The sequence below is a fragment of the Herpailurus yagouaroundi genome, unplaced genomic scaffold (assembly GCF_014898765.1).
Source record: "Herpailurus yagouaroundi ecotype Mexico unplaced genomic scaffold, PumYag 355, whole genome shotgun sequence".
Lineage (NCBI taxonomy): Eukaryota > Metazoa > Chordata > Mammalia > Carnivora > Felidae > Herpailurus > Herpailurus yagouaroundi.
Genome location: NW_024412572.1, coordinates 9,391,042 through 9,405,003, shown reverse-complemented (window position 1 = coordinate 9,405,003; position 13,962 = coordinate 9,391,042). Strand labels below are relative to the sequence as shown.

Here is a 13,962-nt window from a genome sequence, read left to right as displayed (position 1 = left end):
GTGGTACATCAACACAATGGAATACTTTGCATTCATAACAAAAGCTTAAATCCAGAGACATGTACAAAGAAACATGGAAAAGATTTGATTAAATGGACAACAAAACATAAAATAACAAGCATACCACATTTGTGCCATTAAGTAATGTGTGTGCACCTGGAAGACACAATATTCACATGCAAGTTGCTATGCTAAAATAATGTATTATAGATGATTTTTAAGTTTTAAAAATTCACTTGCTGTTGTATATTGCCATTTCAATAACAAAGAACCCTCAAAACCTTCACGATCGAAAGAAATGAATGTGAAGAAGAAAAGAAATCCCACATATTATCATATCACAGTTTTGTTTTCTTGGCCCTAGAAACCAGAAGAATCATGAGAGTCATGATTATGTTGAATAAGTTCAAGCTGTATGGATTTTCTTTCATTCTTGTTATGAGCTAATGTCTATTTGGGTAAATTCCTTGCTTATGGCAGGCAGTTTATAAATACTTGTTAACTGACTGACTAAATAGGTCTTTTAGTTGTGTTTTTCACAATCCTAGAAAAACCTGAATTTATCTCTGCAGAAGCATCAGAAATCTCAGTACAAATAACACTTTGCCCTTATCTGTATATTTTTAAAGGAATTTAATTTTTAAAATATTTTTTTCACTTTTTGAATGTTTATTTTTGAGAGAGACAGAGACAGAATGTGAGTGGGTTAGGGGCAGAGAGAGAGGGAGACAGAATCGGAAGCAGGCTCCAGGCTCCAAGCTGTCAGCACAGAGCCCAACGCAGGGCTTGAACTCACAAGCTATGAGATCATGACCTGAGCTAAAGTTGGATGCTCAATCGACTGAGCCACCCACGTGCCCCTGGGGACTTTAATTTTTACAGCATACGGAACACATCTTTGGGGCTTTTTTCCCCCATTAAGAGAATTATAAGGTCATTGAAAGTATGTCACAATTCTGAAGAGAAAGACAAGGTATAGAATGGACAGGGCTCTGGGGAAATTTTCTTAGAAATGTGCCTAATGTAGATGTTTAATTTTTTTAATTTTTATTTATTTTTGAGAGAGAAACAAAGACAGAGTGTGAGTTGGGGCGGGGCAGAGACAGGGAGACACAGAATCTGAAGCAGGCTCCAGGCTCTGAACTGTCAGCACAGAACCTGATGTGGGGCTTGAGCCCATGAACTGCAAGATCATGACCTGAGCCAAGTCAGATGCTTAACCCACTGAGTCACCCAGGCATCCCTAATGCAAGTGTTTAAATGATGGAGCTGTTTTAATTGAATTGGGAAGGGAAGTGGGGAAAGGAGGGAAGAGACGGGGGCAGAAAAAACACAGCAACTTAAAAAACCTTCTCTTTCTTTTTAAAACAAAGTTTTTTAATGTTTATTTATTTTTGAGAGAGACAGAGACAGAGTGTGAGTGAGGAAGGGGCAGAGAGAGAGGGAGACACAAAATCTGTAGCAGGCTCCAGGCTGTCAGCACAGAGCCTGACATGGGGTTCGAACTCACAAGACGTGAGATCATGACCTGAGCTGATATCAGGAGTTGGAGGCTTAACTGACTGAACCACCCAGGCGCCACAAAACCTGCTCTTTCTCTTCCAGGCTCTGGTATTTTCAGACCAAATGGCTTAGTGTAGAATTTCTGTGTCCCCTCTTAGCCTTTGGTTTGCTGTGTAACCTGAAGACAGATATTTAGTGTCTCTGTGCCTCATTTTTATCATTCCTAAGAGGAATGAAAATTTTTTCTCTCTGCCTTCCCCAAAAGCATATTGGGTGGAAGATTTAGATTGTATGCCTATGTGTGTATCCCCTCTGATCCTTTTCTTAAGGGCATATGTATTTTCTGATAGGCCTTCCACAGAGAGGACCTCAGGACACAGATGGAGGATAAAGATATGAGAGGAAACCCCCATAAACAAAACTCTGTGTGTGTGTGTGTGTGTGTGTGTGTGTGTGTGTGTGTGTGTGAGAGAGAGAGAGAGAGAAATAGAGAGAGAGTAGGAGGGAGAGATTGTACTTGCGTCAACTCAGAAGCAGTAATCTCTGAACTAAACAAGACCTCAATTAGTTTATTGAATTAACTCTGCAGAGATAATAAATTTCATATTTAGGGAAAAGATATTAATGTGTATTAAGCACATACTCCAGGCCACTGCTTTCATGTACATATTTCCATCAACCCTCAACAACTCTGTGAAATGAGCATTATTTTTCCCATTTTTTAACTTGGAATTACTGCAGTTCAGAGACATTGATGTAACCAGGGTTCTATGCGGAGAGTGGAGAAGTGGGGTGTTGAGTTAATTTTGCCCTCATGACAAAATCTGCATTCTTCTCATGCCTTCATGTCAGATGGACTTGGCTTAAAATTCTGATTGTGGTTGCCACTCATTAGCTGTGTGACCTTGGGCAATTTTTTTTAACATCTCTCAAGTTCAATTATCTTATCTTAAAATAGGGATAATAATGACACAAAATGAGGTTCTTAAGAAGGTTAGCTTATACCTTTGGGTTTTTTGTTGTTGTTGTTGCAAACAACAAAGATAGACTTTAGGTCTAACTTTGGGGAGGGTGGAAGAAACTTATTGGAAGAATATGGATTAGCTAACATAATTGAATGAAAATTATATTACTAGGTCTTGCAAAGGATGAGGACTAGGGCAGCTAATGGGATCTAGAGAGTAGAAAGATAACCAGTTTCCTTCTTCAAGATATTCACAATGGGATATATCAGCTCAGGTTATTTTCCATTCTTGTGTCTCTCTGCTTAACATTGAAGAGAAGTCAGCGTGGCCTTGGCTGGGCCATGTGCTGTCTACCTCATAGGTGGAGAACAAGGCATCTTAGTCGTCATGCCCACAGGCCTGCATGCAGTGTGGAAAGACAATTCCCACAGACAATGTAGGTGCTATTACCCAGCAAGAGGGCCTGGATGCTGAGCAGGCAAAAGCTGATGATATCCACCACGGAATTAATGCATGAAGCATCCTAGGACCTGGAACAAAGGAACAGCTCTGTGAATGCTTGCTGTTGTTGTTTTCACATCACTTTTCATAAGACAGCCGCTCCAGACTAGTAAATTGTGGTGTAACAGTACATATTGAAATTATATCTCAGTGGTTTCTGTATGTGTGCCAAGTTATGATACACGTAGAAGATGGTATTTGACCAGTACCCTGGGGTGAACTGACAAGGTACTCCCACAGGAGGAGGCTTGATGGGAGGCTCTGGCCATTCCTGGTCCTACCAGGCAGCCCTGAGAGCTGAGGACATCACTATGTGGCACCCATTAGTGACACACCAGTAGCAAAGCTTAAGCTTATACAATAGAACTTTCAGATCACCTGCCATTACATAGTCTCAACTCGGCTTGTACCCCCTTTCTTCCTCCCAAATTAAACAAGTCTTCCCAGCAAGCAGGCAGGAGATGGAGTCAATAGTGGTGACCCTCAGCTATCTTCTGTCCCCACTCATTCCTAAGGCTTTCACTGTCAGAAATTCAAGATTGGCAGAAAATGAAAGTAACTTCTCTTTTAGATGAGGTTAGGGACCTCTGGCCCAAATGGCCTAAACTATCTTAGAAATTTTATTTCACTGCCTCTGGTATTATTAAAGCCAATGATTTTTCCATGACATACTCTCCAGAGGCAGCTCTGAAACATGGTGCAGCTCTGGTTGATGCATACAGGCTGGGGTTCCAAGCAGGATGAAACTCTGGCAATACTAAAGACCTGTGATCATGGAGAGGTAAGAGGACTCAAAATACCATTAAATGTGGAAAAGATGTGGATGCTCTTCTTGTTCCTTTTCTCTTCTTTTTGGGGGAGAGTGGGGTTGATGTTTTTAAATTGTTTTTATTTTTTCTCACTACAAAAGTACGTTCCATAGTCCATTCTTTCCCAAAATGAAAGTGCACAAATAAGCAAAAAGAAGATAAACTCAAACTCCACCCATCCCTCTCTCCACTTAGATGTTCACATGTTAATATTTATCCTTTCACATTATGTTTCTTTTTAAACTTCAATCTGCTTCCCCTGTGGGGCACTGAGGTGCTTCCAAAAAGCTCTGATAAGGTTGGGCAGGGGGAGGGGGGAATCGCTGATTCTTCTCTGCATGTAGGAACTGGAACAAGGGGAAAAGGGGCCTCACTTCTTGGAATGCCTTTTTCTATACCTCTCTGTTGAGGGACTACTCAAATAACCCTGCCATAAAACTTCCCTGATCTCTTAAATGGAAGCCTTCTTAGTATCACAAGATAGTACTTTCCACCTGGCAAAGTCCATTTTCTATCTGTGTCTCACTTTCCCTGCCCTATTGTTAGCTCCTTGAGGTCAAGACCCTATGTCTACTTGATCTTGGAATGCCATCAGTGCCTACAAGTGCCTTGCCCGTAACATGATGAATTAATGAAAAAGAATCGGAAGCTTAAATCAAACAGAACTTCAATGACCTCAAGCGGGAGTAAGGAGGATTTGGGATCCTGTAAATTCCCTCAGTAGGCACTGGACAAAGGAAGATTTGACATCTTTTCCTTCTCTGTAAAAGGCTGATCCACATGCTCTAGGAAGAGAGAGAGAGAGAGAGAGAGAGAGAAAGGAGGAAAGGAACAGAAAGGAGGAAGGAAGGAAAGGAAGGAAGGAAGGAAGGAAGGAAGGAAGGAAGGAAGGAAGGAAGAGAGAGAGAAAGAAAAAAGCGGTGCATAGGTGGCGCAGTCAGTTAAGCATCTGACTCTTGGTTTCAGCTCAGGTCATAATCTCATGCTGGTTGTGGAGCCTGCTTAAGATTCTTTCTCTCTGCCTCTGCCCCTCTCCCTGCTCACATGCTCTCTCTCTCAAAAATAAAATCAAATAAGGTAAAAATAAAGGGCTGATCCATTTGGATGTGTTCTCTTAAATCGAAAAAATACCAGTTTGTATACCAACAGTTTCAAGTTTGTTGGTTCCATTCTGAGGCTTTCTCAGGGCATCTTCTATCATTATTCCACTTCCTAAATGTGCAGTATTATATGCTCTCTCCCCTCTTCTCTCTTTTCTCAATTCGTTTTATTTTTTTCTCTTTCACAATTGAAAACAGAGTTGTGTAAAATAAGTCCTATTCAAATATAACCCAAGTGGACTGAACTTGACCCATGCCTTATGGAATATTGAAGCTGATGTTTTTATTTTTAAGAGCACTGTGAGCAGCAAAGGAAGGTAGAATTGGAAAGACAGCTTCTGTCCCTCCTCACTGCAAAAGGAACCAATCACAAGGGTATGCATATAATTATGCACACACACACACATACACACACGTAAAACACAGCAAGATTTGCTGTGCTTCCTAGAGACTTTCAAGAACTTGGTCTGAGTTGGATTAGGGAAAAGCCTTCTTCAAAGTTACATTATGATTCTAGGAAACTCTATTGTGATGATAGAGTGTGGTAATTCTAGATATTATTTTGTAGCAACTCTGGTGACTAGAGATTTCTTCTATAGACTGTCTTGGTTTTTGCTTGCTCATACTTAGAATTTCTGATTACAGAACATACATACCAATGACGTGGGACAAACACTTCTTAATTTTTTGACATTGTATTGTGGAAAATTAATGCAAAAGTAGATTTGCAAACTTTTCAAGTTGCATTTAAACATCGTTTTTCCTGGGATGGTGAAACTTGCAAATCAAGAATTAGTTAGATTTAATTAGTTTTAAAAAATCTATTTTTGTAACCTACTATGAAATGTTAGCCTAGGGATAAACCCCAGAACCCAGGATGTCTTCCAGCTCTGGGACATCCCAGTCCATGGTCCCCTTGGCTTTTCTCCAAAAGACTGTTGTTTCAACCCAGTCTTTGGTGTAGAAGAGGAGAGAAGCAAGGACATCAAGCTTTTCACATCCTCATGTCTTCATAGGGCCATGTGACAATGCATGTAGCCCAGGAATCAAAATTGTATCAAATCATCTTCTTCCTCTCTCTTCACTCTCTTATCCTATAGATAGAGAAGATAGGCCTCTGAGCCTGTCCAAGGAATCCTGGGAGACTTCAGGCTACATGTAGCTTGGGATATCCCTGGAGCTATCTTAAAGCTAAACACCTCTGGGGGTCATGATGAACTGAACTAGTGGCAGTAATGGGTGTGACATTTGTAGTACTTGGGCTGAGTTCCTATTGAACTACAGAATCCATCCACAGCCAGTGTTTCAGTAAGCATTTTTTTCTTTGCCATGAGAGAAAGCTGACCTGATCTAAGTTAAAAAATAGGGCGTAATTACTGTTTCATATAACTGGCCCATGAGACTTGATTCAGGGCTCACAGATGAGACCAGGTCCAGCTCTACCTCTCTCCATTTCTCAACTCCACTCCTTCTGGTTTGTTCCTCTTGCAGGCCAGGTCTACCTCATGGCCCCAGATGGCTGCTAGCAGCTCCCAGAGCTATCTGTATCCCACTTCAAGTCCAGAGAAGGGTTGTGATCAATACCAGCAAACTACACTGAGAATGGGGGAGGGGTAAATTCTTCAATGGGATATTAGGCTTGTTGATGGCTGGAGAAAAGGAGATCATGTAAAGGTCAACCACAAAACAAAGCCAAGGGACAAGAAAGCTAAGCAAGAGCTGAGAGTAATATTGAGTGGATTAGTCAGCCGCTCAATATAGAGGATAGATTGCCAGATTGGCCCATCTTGGACTTGTCCCCATCACAGAATTGGGCATTGTTGAAGAAACTCAAATTGATTGTATTTTATTGTTATTTTTAAATGTTTATTTTTGAGAGAGAGGAGTGGGGAGGGGCAGAGACAAGAGGGAAACACAGAATCTGAAGTAGGCTCCAGACTCCAAGCTGTCAGCCCAGAACCCAATGCAGGGCTCAAACCCACAAACCATGAGATCATGACCTGAGCCTAAGTTGGACATTTACCCAACTAAGCCACCCAGGTGCCCCTCAAATTGATTTTAATATTAGCCAGTAGTAAGTATAACTTGGGTCACTGGTATCCGTTTTAGTTGAAAAAGTTTCTATGCATGGATTTGTTACCCATTTCAAAGTTATAATGTATAGGTTTATGTGTTGTTTTGAGCCATCTGTTCCACTACCTTTTTTATTGGTTCAGGTGAAATGATACTGAGTTTGTCTGAGCATTGATCATTTGGCAGATTCTACTCTGATTTTTCTATAGTTTTTCAGGGATTTGGGAGAAGAATGGTTGAATGAGGAAAAGGGAAACACTCATTTTGTGGTTTAATTCCAGGGCACTTGAAAGGAAAAATGCATATTTATTACCTTGGCAGGTAAAAATACACACTATAATAATTTACACAACGAGATGTTTTTCATCTGTCAAATTGACAAGGATTACAAAAGAAGACAAATGCCCAGGATTGATGAGGGTTCAGAGAAATAGCCCCAACATACCTTGCTGGTGAGAAAGTAACTGGTGTAAACTTCCTGAGAGACAATTTGGCGATATAAATGAAACATTTAAAAATGTGCATGTCTCAGCAAAGGAAACAATCAACAAAACTAAAAGGCAACCAACGGAATGGGAAAAGATATTTGCAAATGACATATCTGGCAAAGGGCTAGTATCCAAAATCTATAAAAAGCTCACCAAACTTCACACCCAAAAAACAAATAATCCAGTGAAGAAATGGGCAGAAAACATGAATAGACCCTTCTCTAAAGAAGACATCCGGATGGCCAACAGGCACATGAAAAGATGCTCAACGTCACCTCACGCCAGTCAGAGTGGCCAAAATGAACAAATCAGGAGACTATAGATGCTGGAGAGGATGTGGAGAAACGGGAACCCTCTTGCACTGTTGGTGGGAATGCAAACTGGTGCAACCACTCTGGAAAACAGTGTGGAGGTTCCTCAAAAAATTAAAAATAGACCTACCCTATGACCCAGCAGTAGCACTGCTAGGAATTTACCCAAGGGATACAGGAGTACTGATGCACAGGGTCACTTGTACCCCGATATTTATAGAAGCACTCTCAACAATAGCCAAATTGTGGAAAGAGCCTAAATGTCTATCAACTGACGAATGGATAAAGAAATTGTGGTTTATATACACAATGGAGTACTACGTGGCAATGAGAAAGAATGAAATCTGGCCCTTTGTAGCAACGCGGATGGAACTGGAAAGTGTGATGCTAAGTGAAATAAGCCATACAGAGAAAGACAGATACCATATGTTTTCACTCTTATGTGGATCCTGAGAAACTTAACAGAAACCCATGGGGGAGAGGAAGGAAAAAAAAAAGAGGTTAGAGTGGGAGAGAGCCAAAGCATAAGAGACTCTTAAAAACTGAGAACAAACTGAGGGTTGATGGGGGGTGGGAGGGAGGGGAGGGGAGGTGATGGGCATTGAAGAGGGCATCTTTTGGGATGAGCACTGGGTGTTGTATGGAAACCAATTTGACAATAAATGTCATATATTAAAAAAAACAAAATAAAATAAACTTTAAAAGATAAAAAAATAAAAATTAAAAAAAGTGCATGTTTTTGACCAAGGAATTCTATTTCTAGAAATACTAGGAAATAATCATAAACATATATAAACATTTACATATATGAATAATCCTTGAAGTTACATATAATAAGGAAAAATTGGAAATAATCAATGACTGGAAGTAAAATCTTGGTTAAATAACTTAAAGTATAGCCACTTAAAGTGCAGCCACTTAAAATCATGAATTAGAATTATTGGCATGGGAAAATTCCTAGTCTATTGTTAAGGAGAAAGTAGACTGCAGAACAGTTTGGTCAAATTTTATTTAAAAGATACATACAGGGGCACCTGGGTGGCTCAGTTTGTTAAGTGACCAACTCTTAATTTCAGCTCATGGCTGTGTGATCAAGCCCTACATTCAGCTCTGTGCTAAGTGTGGACCCTTCTTGGGAATCTCTCCCTCTCCCTCTCTCGCTGCCCCTCTCCCCCACTTGCTTTCTCTCTCTCTCTCTCCCTCTCCCAAAATAAATAAATAAACTAAAATAAAAAGATACATACAAAAAAAGAAGACACATACACAAAGAAAACATAGGAAATACGTTACAATAGTAACAGTGAAATGCTGTTAAGGGTAATGGGTAATTTTAAATTTTTTGTACTTTTCTGTATTAAAATTTTTTTAAACAATGAACATGTATTACTTTTGAAAATAGAAAAAAATACTTTCTTAAAGTAAGACAGAATAGACAATTCTTCTAATGCCCAAATTATGGATTGATATTATTCCCCCTACTGTTTTATACATGTCTAGTTATTTCTGGGTACCCTACATTTCTCCACCTTCCTCCCCAATATATATGCCTATCTCTCCCACCCCTGCCCTCGCCCAGAATTCAGCCCAGTGGTCCTCATCCTATTCTAGAGGATGGGCCTTCCAACATGAGCTTGCAATTAGACTGGGGATGGAATCCAATCCATTCCTCACCAAGTGGATCTGCTGTTTATCAACTTCTCCACTTAATAAACTTCATGTATGATCCATCAGGATAGCCCCAAACAATCTGATGGTCCTTTGCTCATAGTAGGTGCCCACTAAATGTTAGAGTGCATAAATAAAGCATTTAGATAAGTGCATTTGAATGCTCTGTGGAGATAAGAAAAGTCAGGAGAACAATGGGAGTGAAAATTAACTGGACTGACTAGTTCTGGACCAGGCAATGAGCACCACAAGTATTGGCTTCAGAATTACCATGCTGAAGCTTCTTGATTGACATTAAAAGTTTACTGGCTCTCACATCATTTTGCCAGTGTGTCCTCCCCTGTGAGGATTTCAGCAGTTTAAAAAGAATGAAGTCATTAGCCCAGCTTCTATTTTCAGGGCTATGTTACAAGTGTCAGTGAAGCAGGGTATTTTACTAAACAGCAATTTGGAAATGTCCCTGAATCTGTCAGCCCTGCACATAGAGATTCCTTCCTCATAGGCATGGTGCTGGTTCTATCCCCCGGTGCCCCCCGCCGTGGGGGGGGGGGGCAGTTTTTGTTGCTATTTGCTATTGATTTTGCCAGATGTGTCAAAGGCAGTCTCAGAGACTAATATAATATATTATATAAACAATAATTGTTTATAAACAATATATATATAATATAAACAATATATATAATATATATATTATAAACTATATATATAAACAATATATATTGTTTATAAACAATATAATATATTATGTAAACAATAATTGTTTATAAACAATATAAACAATAAGACAGTAGAAAGAAATACATAGTGCTTCTCACTCTTTGTAGAAGCCCTCCTTGACTTATTTTCTGCCCATGGTAAGCACTGGTACCATTCTCCCTGGATTCCATGGTGTGGGGTTTGCTGTTATTTGTTCCTGTGTTGCTTATAATTGTTTTCTACTTGTTATATGTGAAAAGATTGTATTCACTCAGGAAGCAGGGATTTCAATGGGAAAGATGGACAACTTGGAAAACCAGACTTCATTACTTACCAGCCTTGTTACCATAGCCAAACTGGTCAGGCTTTCTGAGCTGTAGTTTTCTTTCTCACTGCAAACAAACTGCCTCTAACCTGACATGATTGTTTTGAGCCTTAAATGATTTTATAGGTATAGAAATGTAAAAAAAAATGGTATAAGTGTATAACATTATCTCTTGTATAGAATGCAGTAGGTTCTTACGAAATAGGAGATGGGGACACCTGAGTGGCTCAGTCGGTTAAGCCTCCAACTCTTGATTTTAGCTCAAGTCATGATTTCAGGGTTCGTGAGTTCAAGCCTCACGTCAGGCTCTGTGGCTCTGTGCTGAAAGTGCAGAGCCTGCGTGGGATTTTCTCTCTCCTTCTCTCTGCCCTTCCCCCACTCACGCCCGTCCCTGACAAAATACATAAATAAACTTAAAAAGAAAAAGAAGTAGGAGATAATATTGTGCTGTGGGGTTGTGAAGGTAGAAACTACAGTTAGACCTCTACTGTGTGCACTTGGGCAAATCAGCTTCTCTAAGACTCACTTTCTCTCCATAAAACAGGAATTATAATAGCACTTCATAGATTTGATGTGATGGTGAAATGAAATGATACATGCAGAGCACTTCCCAACAGTACTTAGCACATAGTAAGCATTCAATGAATGTAAGCAGCTGCTGTTGTAAATGAATGAGAGAGGTAATTATGTCAATAAATATTGCACATTGGAGGGGTGCCTGGGTGGCTCAGTCAGTTAAGCATCCGACTTAGGACCAGGTCATGATCTCGTGGTTCACGGGTTCGAGCCCCGCGTGGGCTCTGTGCTGACAGCTCAGAGCCTGGAACATGATTCAGATTGTGTGTATCTCTCTCTCTGCCCCTCCTCCACTTGCACTCTGCCTCTCTCTCTCAAATATGAATAAATGTTAAAAAATAAAGAAAACCATAATGCCATTTAAAAAGAAAAGAAAAAATTGCATATTGGGGCAGAAACTCAGGATTATGGTAGCACAGAATAGAAATAGGAGCTCTATAAGCTAGCAGCTTCTGTTAATCAACTTGGGAAAGTTTCATGGAGAAATAATTGGAGGATGAGTTGGGGGGGGGGGTGTAGAGTTGTGCTTATTAGAAAAATATCCCAGGGGCGCCTGGGTGGCTCGGTCGGTTAAGTGTCCAACTTCAGCTCAGGTCATGATCTCACAGTTTGTGGGTTCGAGCCCCACGTCGGGCTCTGTGCTGGCAGCTCAGAGCCTGGAGCCTGCTTCGATTCTGTGTCTCCCTCTCTCTCTCTACCTCTCATCTGCTCATACTCTGTCTCCCTCTCTCTCAAAAATAAATAAACATTAAAAAATTAAAAAGAAAAGAAAAGAAAAATATCCCAAATACTTCATATAATTTGGAAGAAGGTTGAGTGGATGTAGGGTGAGCAGATGATGGAAGGTCAAAAAGTTCTGAAAAATGAAGGTGGAGTTGGTCTGAAGTTTGGTGGCCAAAACATAGGCTTAGATGCCAGTATAAAGCTCTAAAATAGAGCAGACTAGGCCCCCAAGGGATGTTTTCAAAGTCTTGAATTTGACATGTAATATGATCAAAAGCATAATTGGTCATGTATAGTTGAATGGCATGCCAGAGACTTCAGATAGCACTTCAGCAACCCTGATGAAGACTTTAGCAAGCTTTGGCAGGGATTCTGGACAGTTCAACAGGTGAATTAATTATTAATTGAAACTTTGATGCTGTGGATGAAGAGAGAAGGAAGAAGAAGAAGTGACTTGCAAGAGCAGAAATTATGAGATACTGGGGGTAGTAGGGAGTTGGGGTTCTCTCCACACATAAGAGGAATGCTTTTAAGAGAGGAGGGACAAAGTATATTGAATTTGTCTTCATAAAAGATGGGTTTATACTGTCTGTATAAAGGATTTGGTGCCAAAAGTTCAAAGTTCTTTAAGACGGTGGAGCATGGCGAATATTGAAGAATATATGTAAATATTGCTAATCCCATGCAAAGGATTGTAGGATCACAAAATATGAGAAAGCCCATCAGAGATCACTTCTAGTCCAATATTGTCATTGGATTAGATGAGGAAACTGAGGCAGAGAGATGGAGTAACCTACCCAAAGCCACACACATGTCTGGCTCAATTCTCTCCGTATTTTCTTTTAGCTGTCTAACCCAAACATTTGAGGAGCCCCTAATCTCTTTGTTTCCGGTCTGGCTAGGATTAGTAAAAAAATTCTGGTTTTGTTTTGTCGTGATTTCTGAGGGCAACAAACAAGGTCCCTTTAAACGCATCCTCTCTTCTCCCCATCTGGCAGGTTTGATATACCCACCGTGCTTTTCCATTGGCCATTTTGTGTGGCTCCTTGCGCCCTTCCAAGATCCACAACCAATCAAATCCTCCCTCTCTCTTGGGCCTGGCTTTGAGGAATGTACCATATGGACCATGCGGGGAAGTAGGGAGGAGGAAGGGAGTGGCGACAGCTCATTTCTTCACCTTCTGCATATAACCATGAGATTCTGGCAAAGTCTGAGCCTGTAGGTAGCAACAGCAACCCTAAGGATGGGAACCAAGTGCCATTTTTAGAGGCGCACTTAGATCTGTCACCCCCGAGGCTGGGGCCCTATGGTCAGGGCTCGAGGGCTGCAGCCCCCGCCCTCCCATGTGCCCGCCCAGCCACCAGCGGCGGCGCCGCTGCCTTAGCTGCTGCCGCTGCTGTTGCCCGCGCGGACGCTGCGGCTGGCGTGCTGGGGCTGCGGGACTGCGGGGCTGCGGGCCCGGAGCGGGGCTCGGCGGCCCAGGCCGGCCAGGGGACGCTGGCGCCGAGCGACACACCAGCATGAGACGGAGGTGAGGACCGGGCTTCGGGACCCAGACCGGCCCCAACCGTTCCGTGGGGGCCTCATTCCACCAGCGCCCCAAGTGCAGGGTTTCCGGGGCCCCCAGAGGGCGGCTCTAGAGCAGGCGACCGCGGCGACCCGACCTGTGGCTGAAGACCTGCCTCCCCTGGGCAGCCCGGAGGGCTCGGGACCCGCCGTGGGCGCTTGGCGCCTCCTTCTGGCGGCCCCTTGGAGCCCTTTCCCTAGCGGGGCGGCGGACCGACGAGGAAGCCCCTCCTCGCGCTTCCCCGGCCCTCCCGGCCCCTGTCCTTGACCTCCAGGAGTTGGATGTTCGGTCAAGGGCGGCCGCGCGGGCCCCAGAGTTCCAGGGGAGCTTGGCACTGGCGAAAGCCAGGGGAAGGGGGAGGCTTCCAGCAATTTGTGAGTGGGAGAGTGGCAGAGTGGCTTGGAATGAGTCTTCTGGGGAAGCTTTGGGGGCGGGGGCGAAGATCTCTTATCTTAACCGGTGTCGGGAGGCTTAGGGATGGAGTGTGCACTGTCCTGCCGCCCCAGCCCAGCCCCTGGGCCATTGGCTTTCCACTGGAGCTGAGGTATGGGGCTCCTCTGTCGCACCGTGGCTGGGCAAGTGCCCGCATCCCGAGGGTAGATCTTGTCCTGATACCCTTGATCGGGAGTCTAGCAGGGGGATGAGTATGGGCTGCTGAGT

At 42.4% G+C, this 13,962-nt stretch overlaps 1 protein-coding gene across 23 annotated transcripts in view; it reads left to right on the top strand.

Moving 5' to 3' along the window:
• The window catches only part of MICAL3 (microtubule associated monooxygenase, calponin and LIM domain containing 3), a 231,500-nt gene that overhangs the window by 5,121 nt on the left and 212,417 nt on the right, over window positions 1-13,962 (top strand). For 9 of the 23 annotated variants that reach the window (XM_040462767.1, XM_040462766.1, XM_040462765.1 and 6 more), the window contains exon 1: window positions 13,109-13,266. The exons of 2 other annotated variants lie outside the window; for them this stretch is intronic. The gene's annotated coding sequence lies outside the window, so the exon portion shown is untranslated. Of the gene's footprint in view, window positions 1-13,104; window positions 13,267-13,962 lie in introns of those variants that run through there. 12 more of the 23 variants (XM_040462753.1, XM_040462760.1, XM_040462758.1 and 9 more) reach the window with 4 other exon arrangements.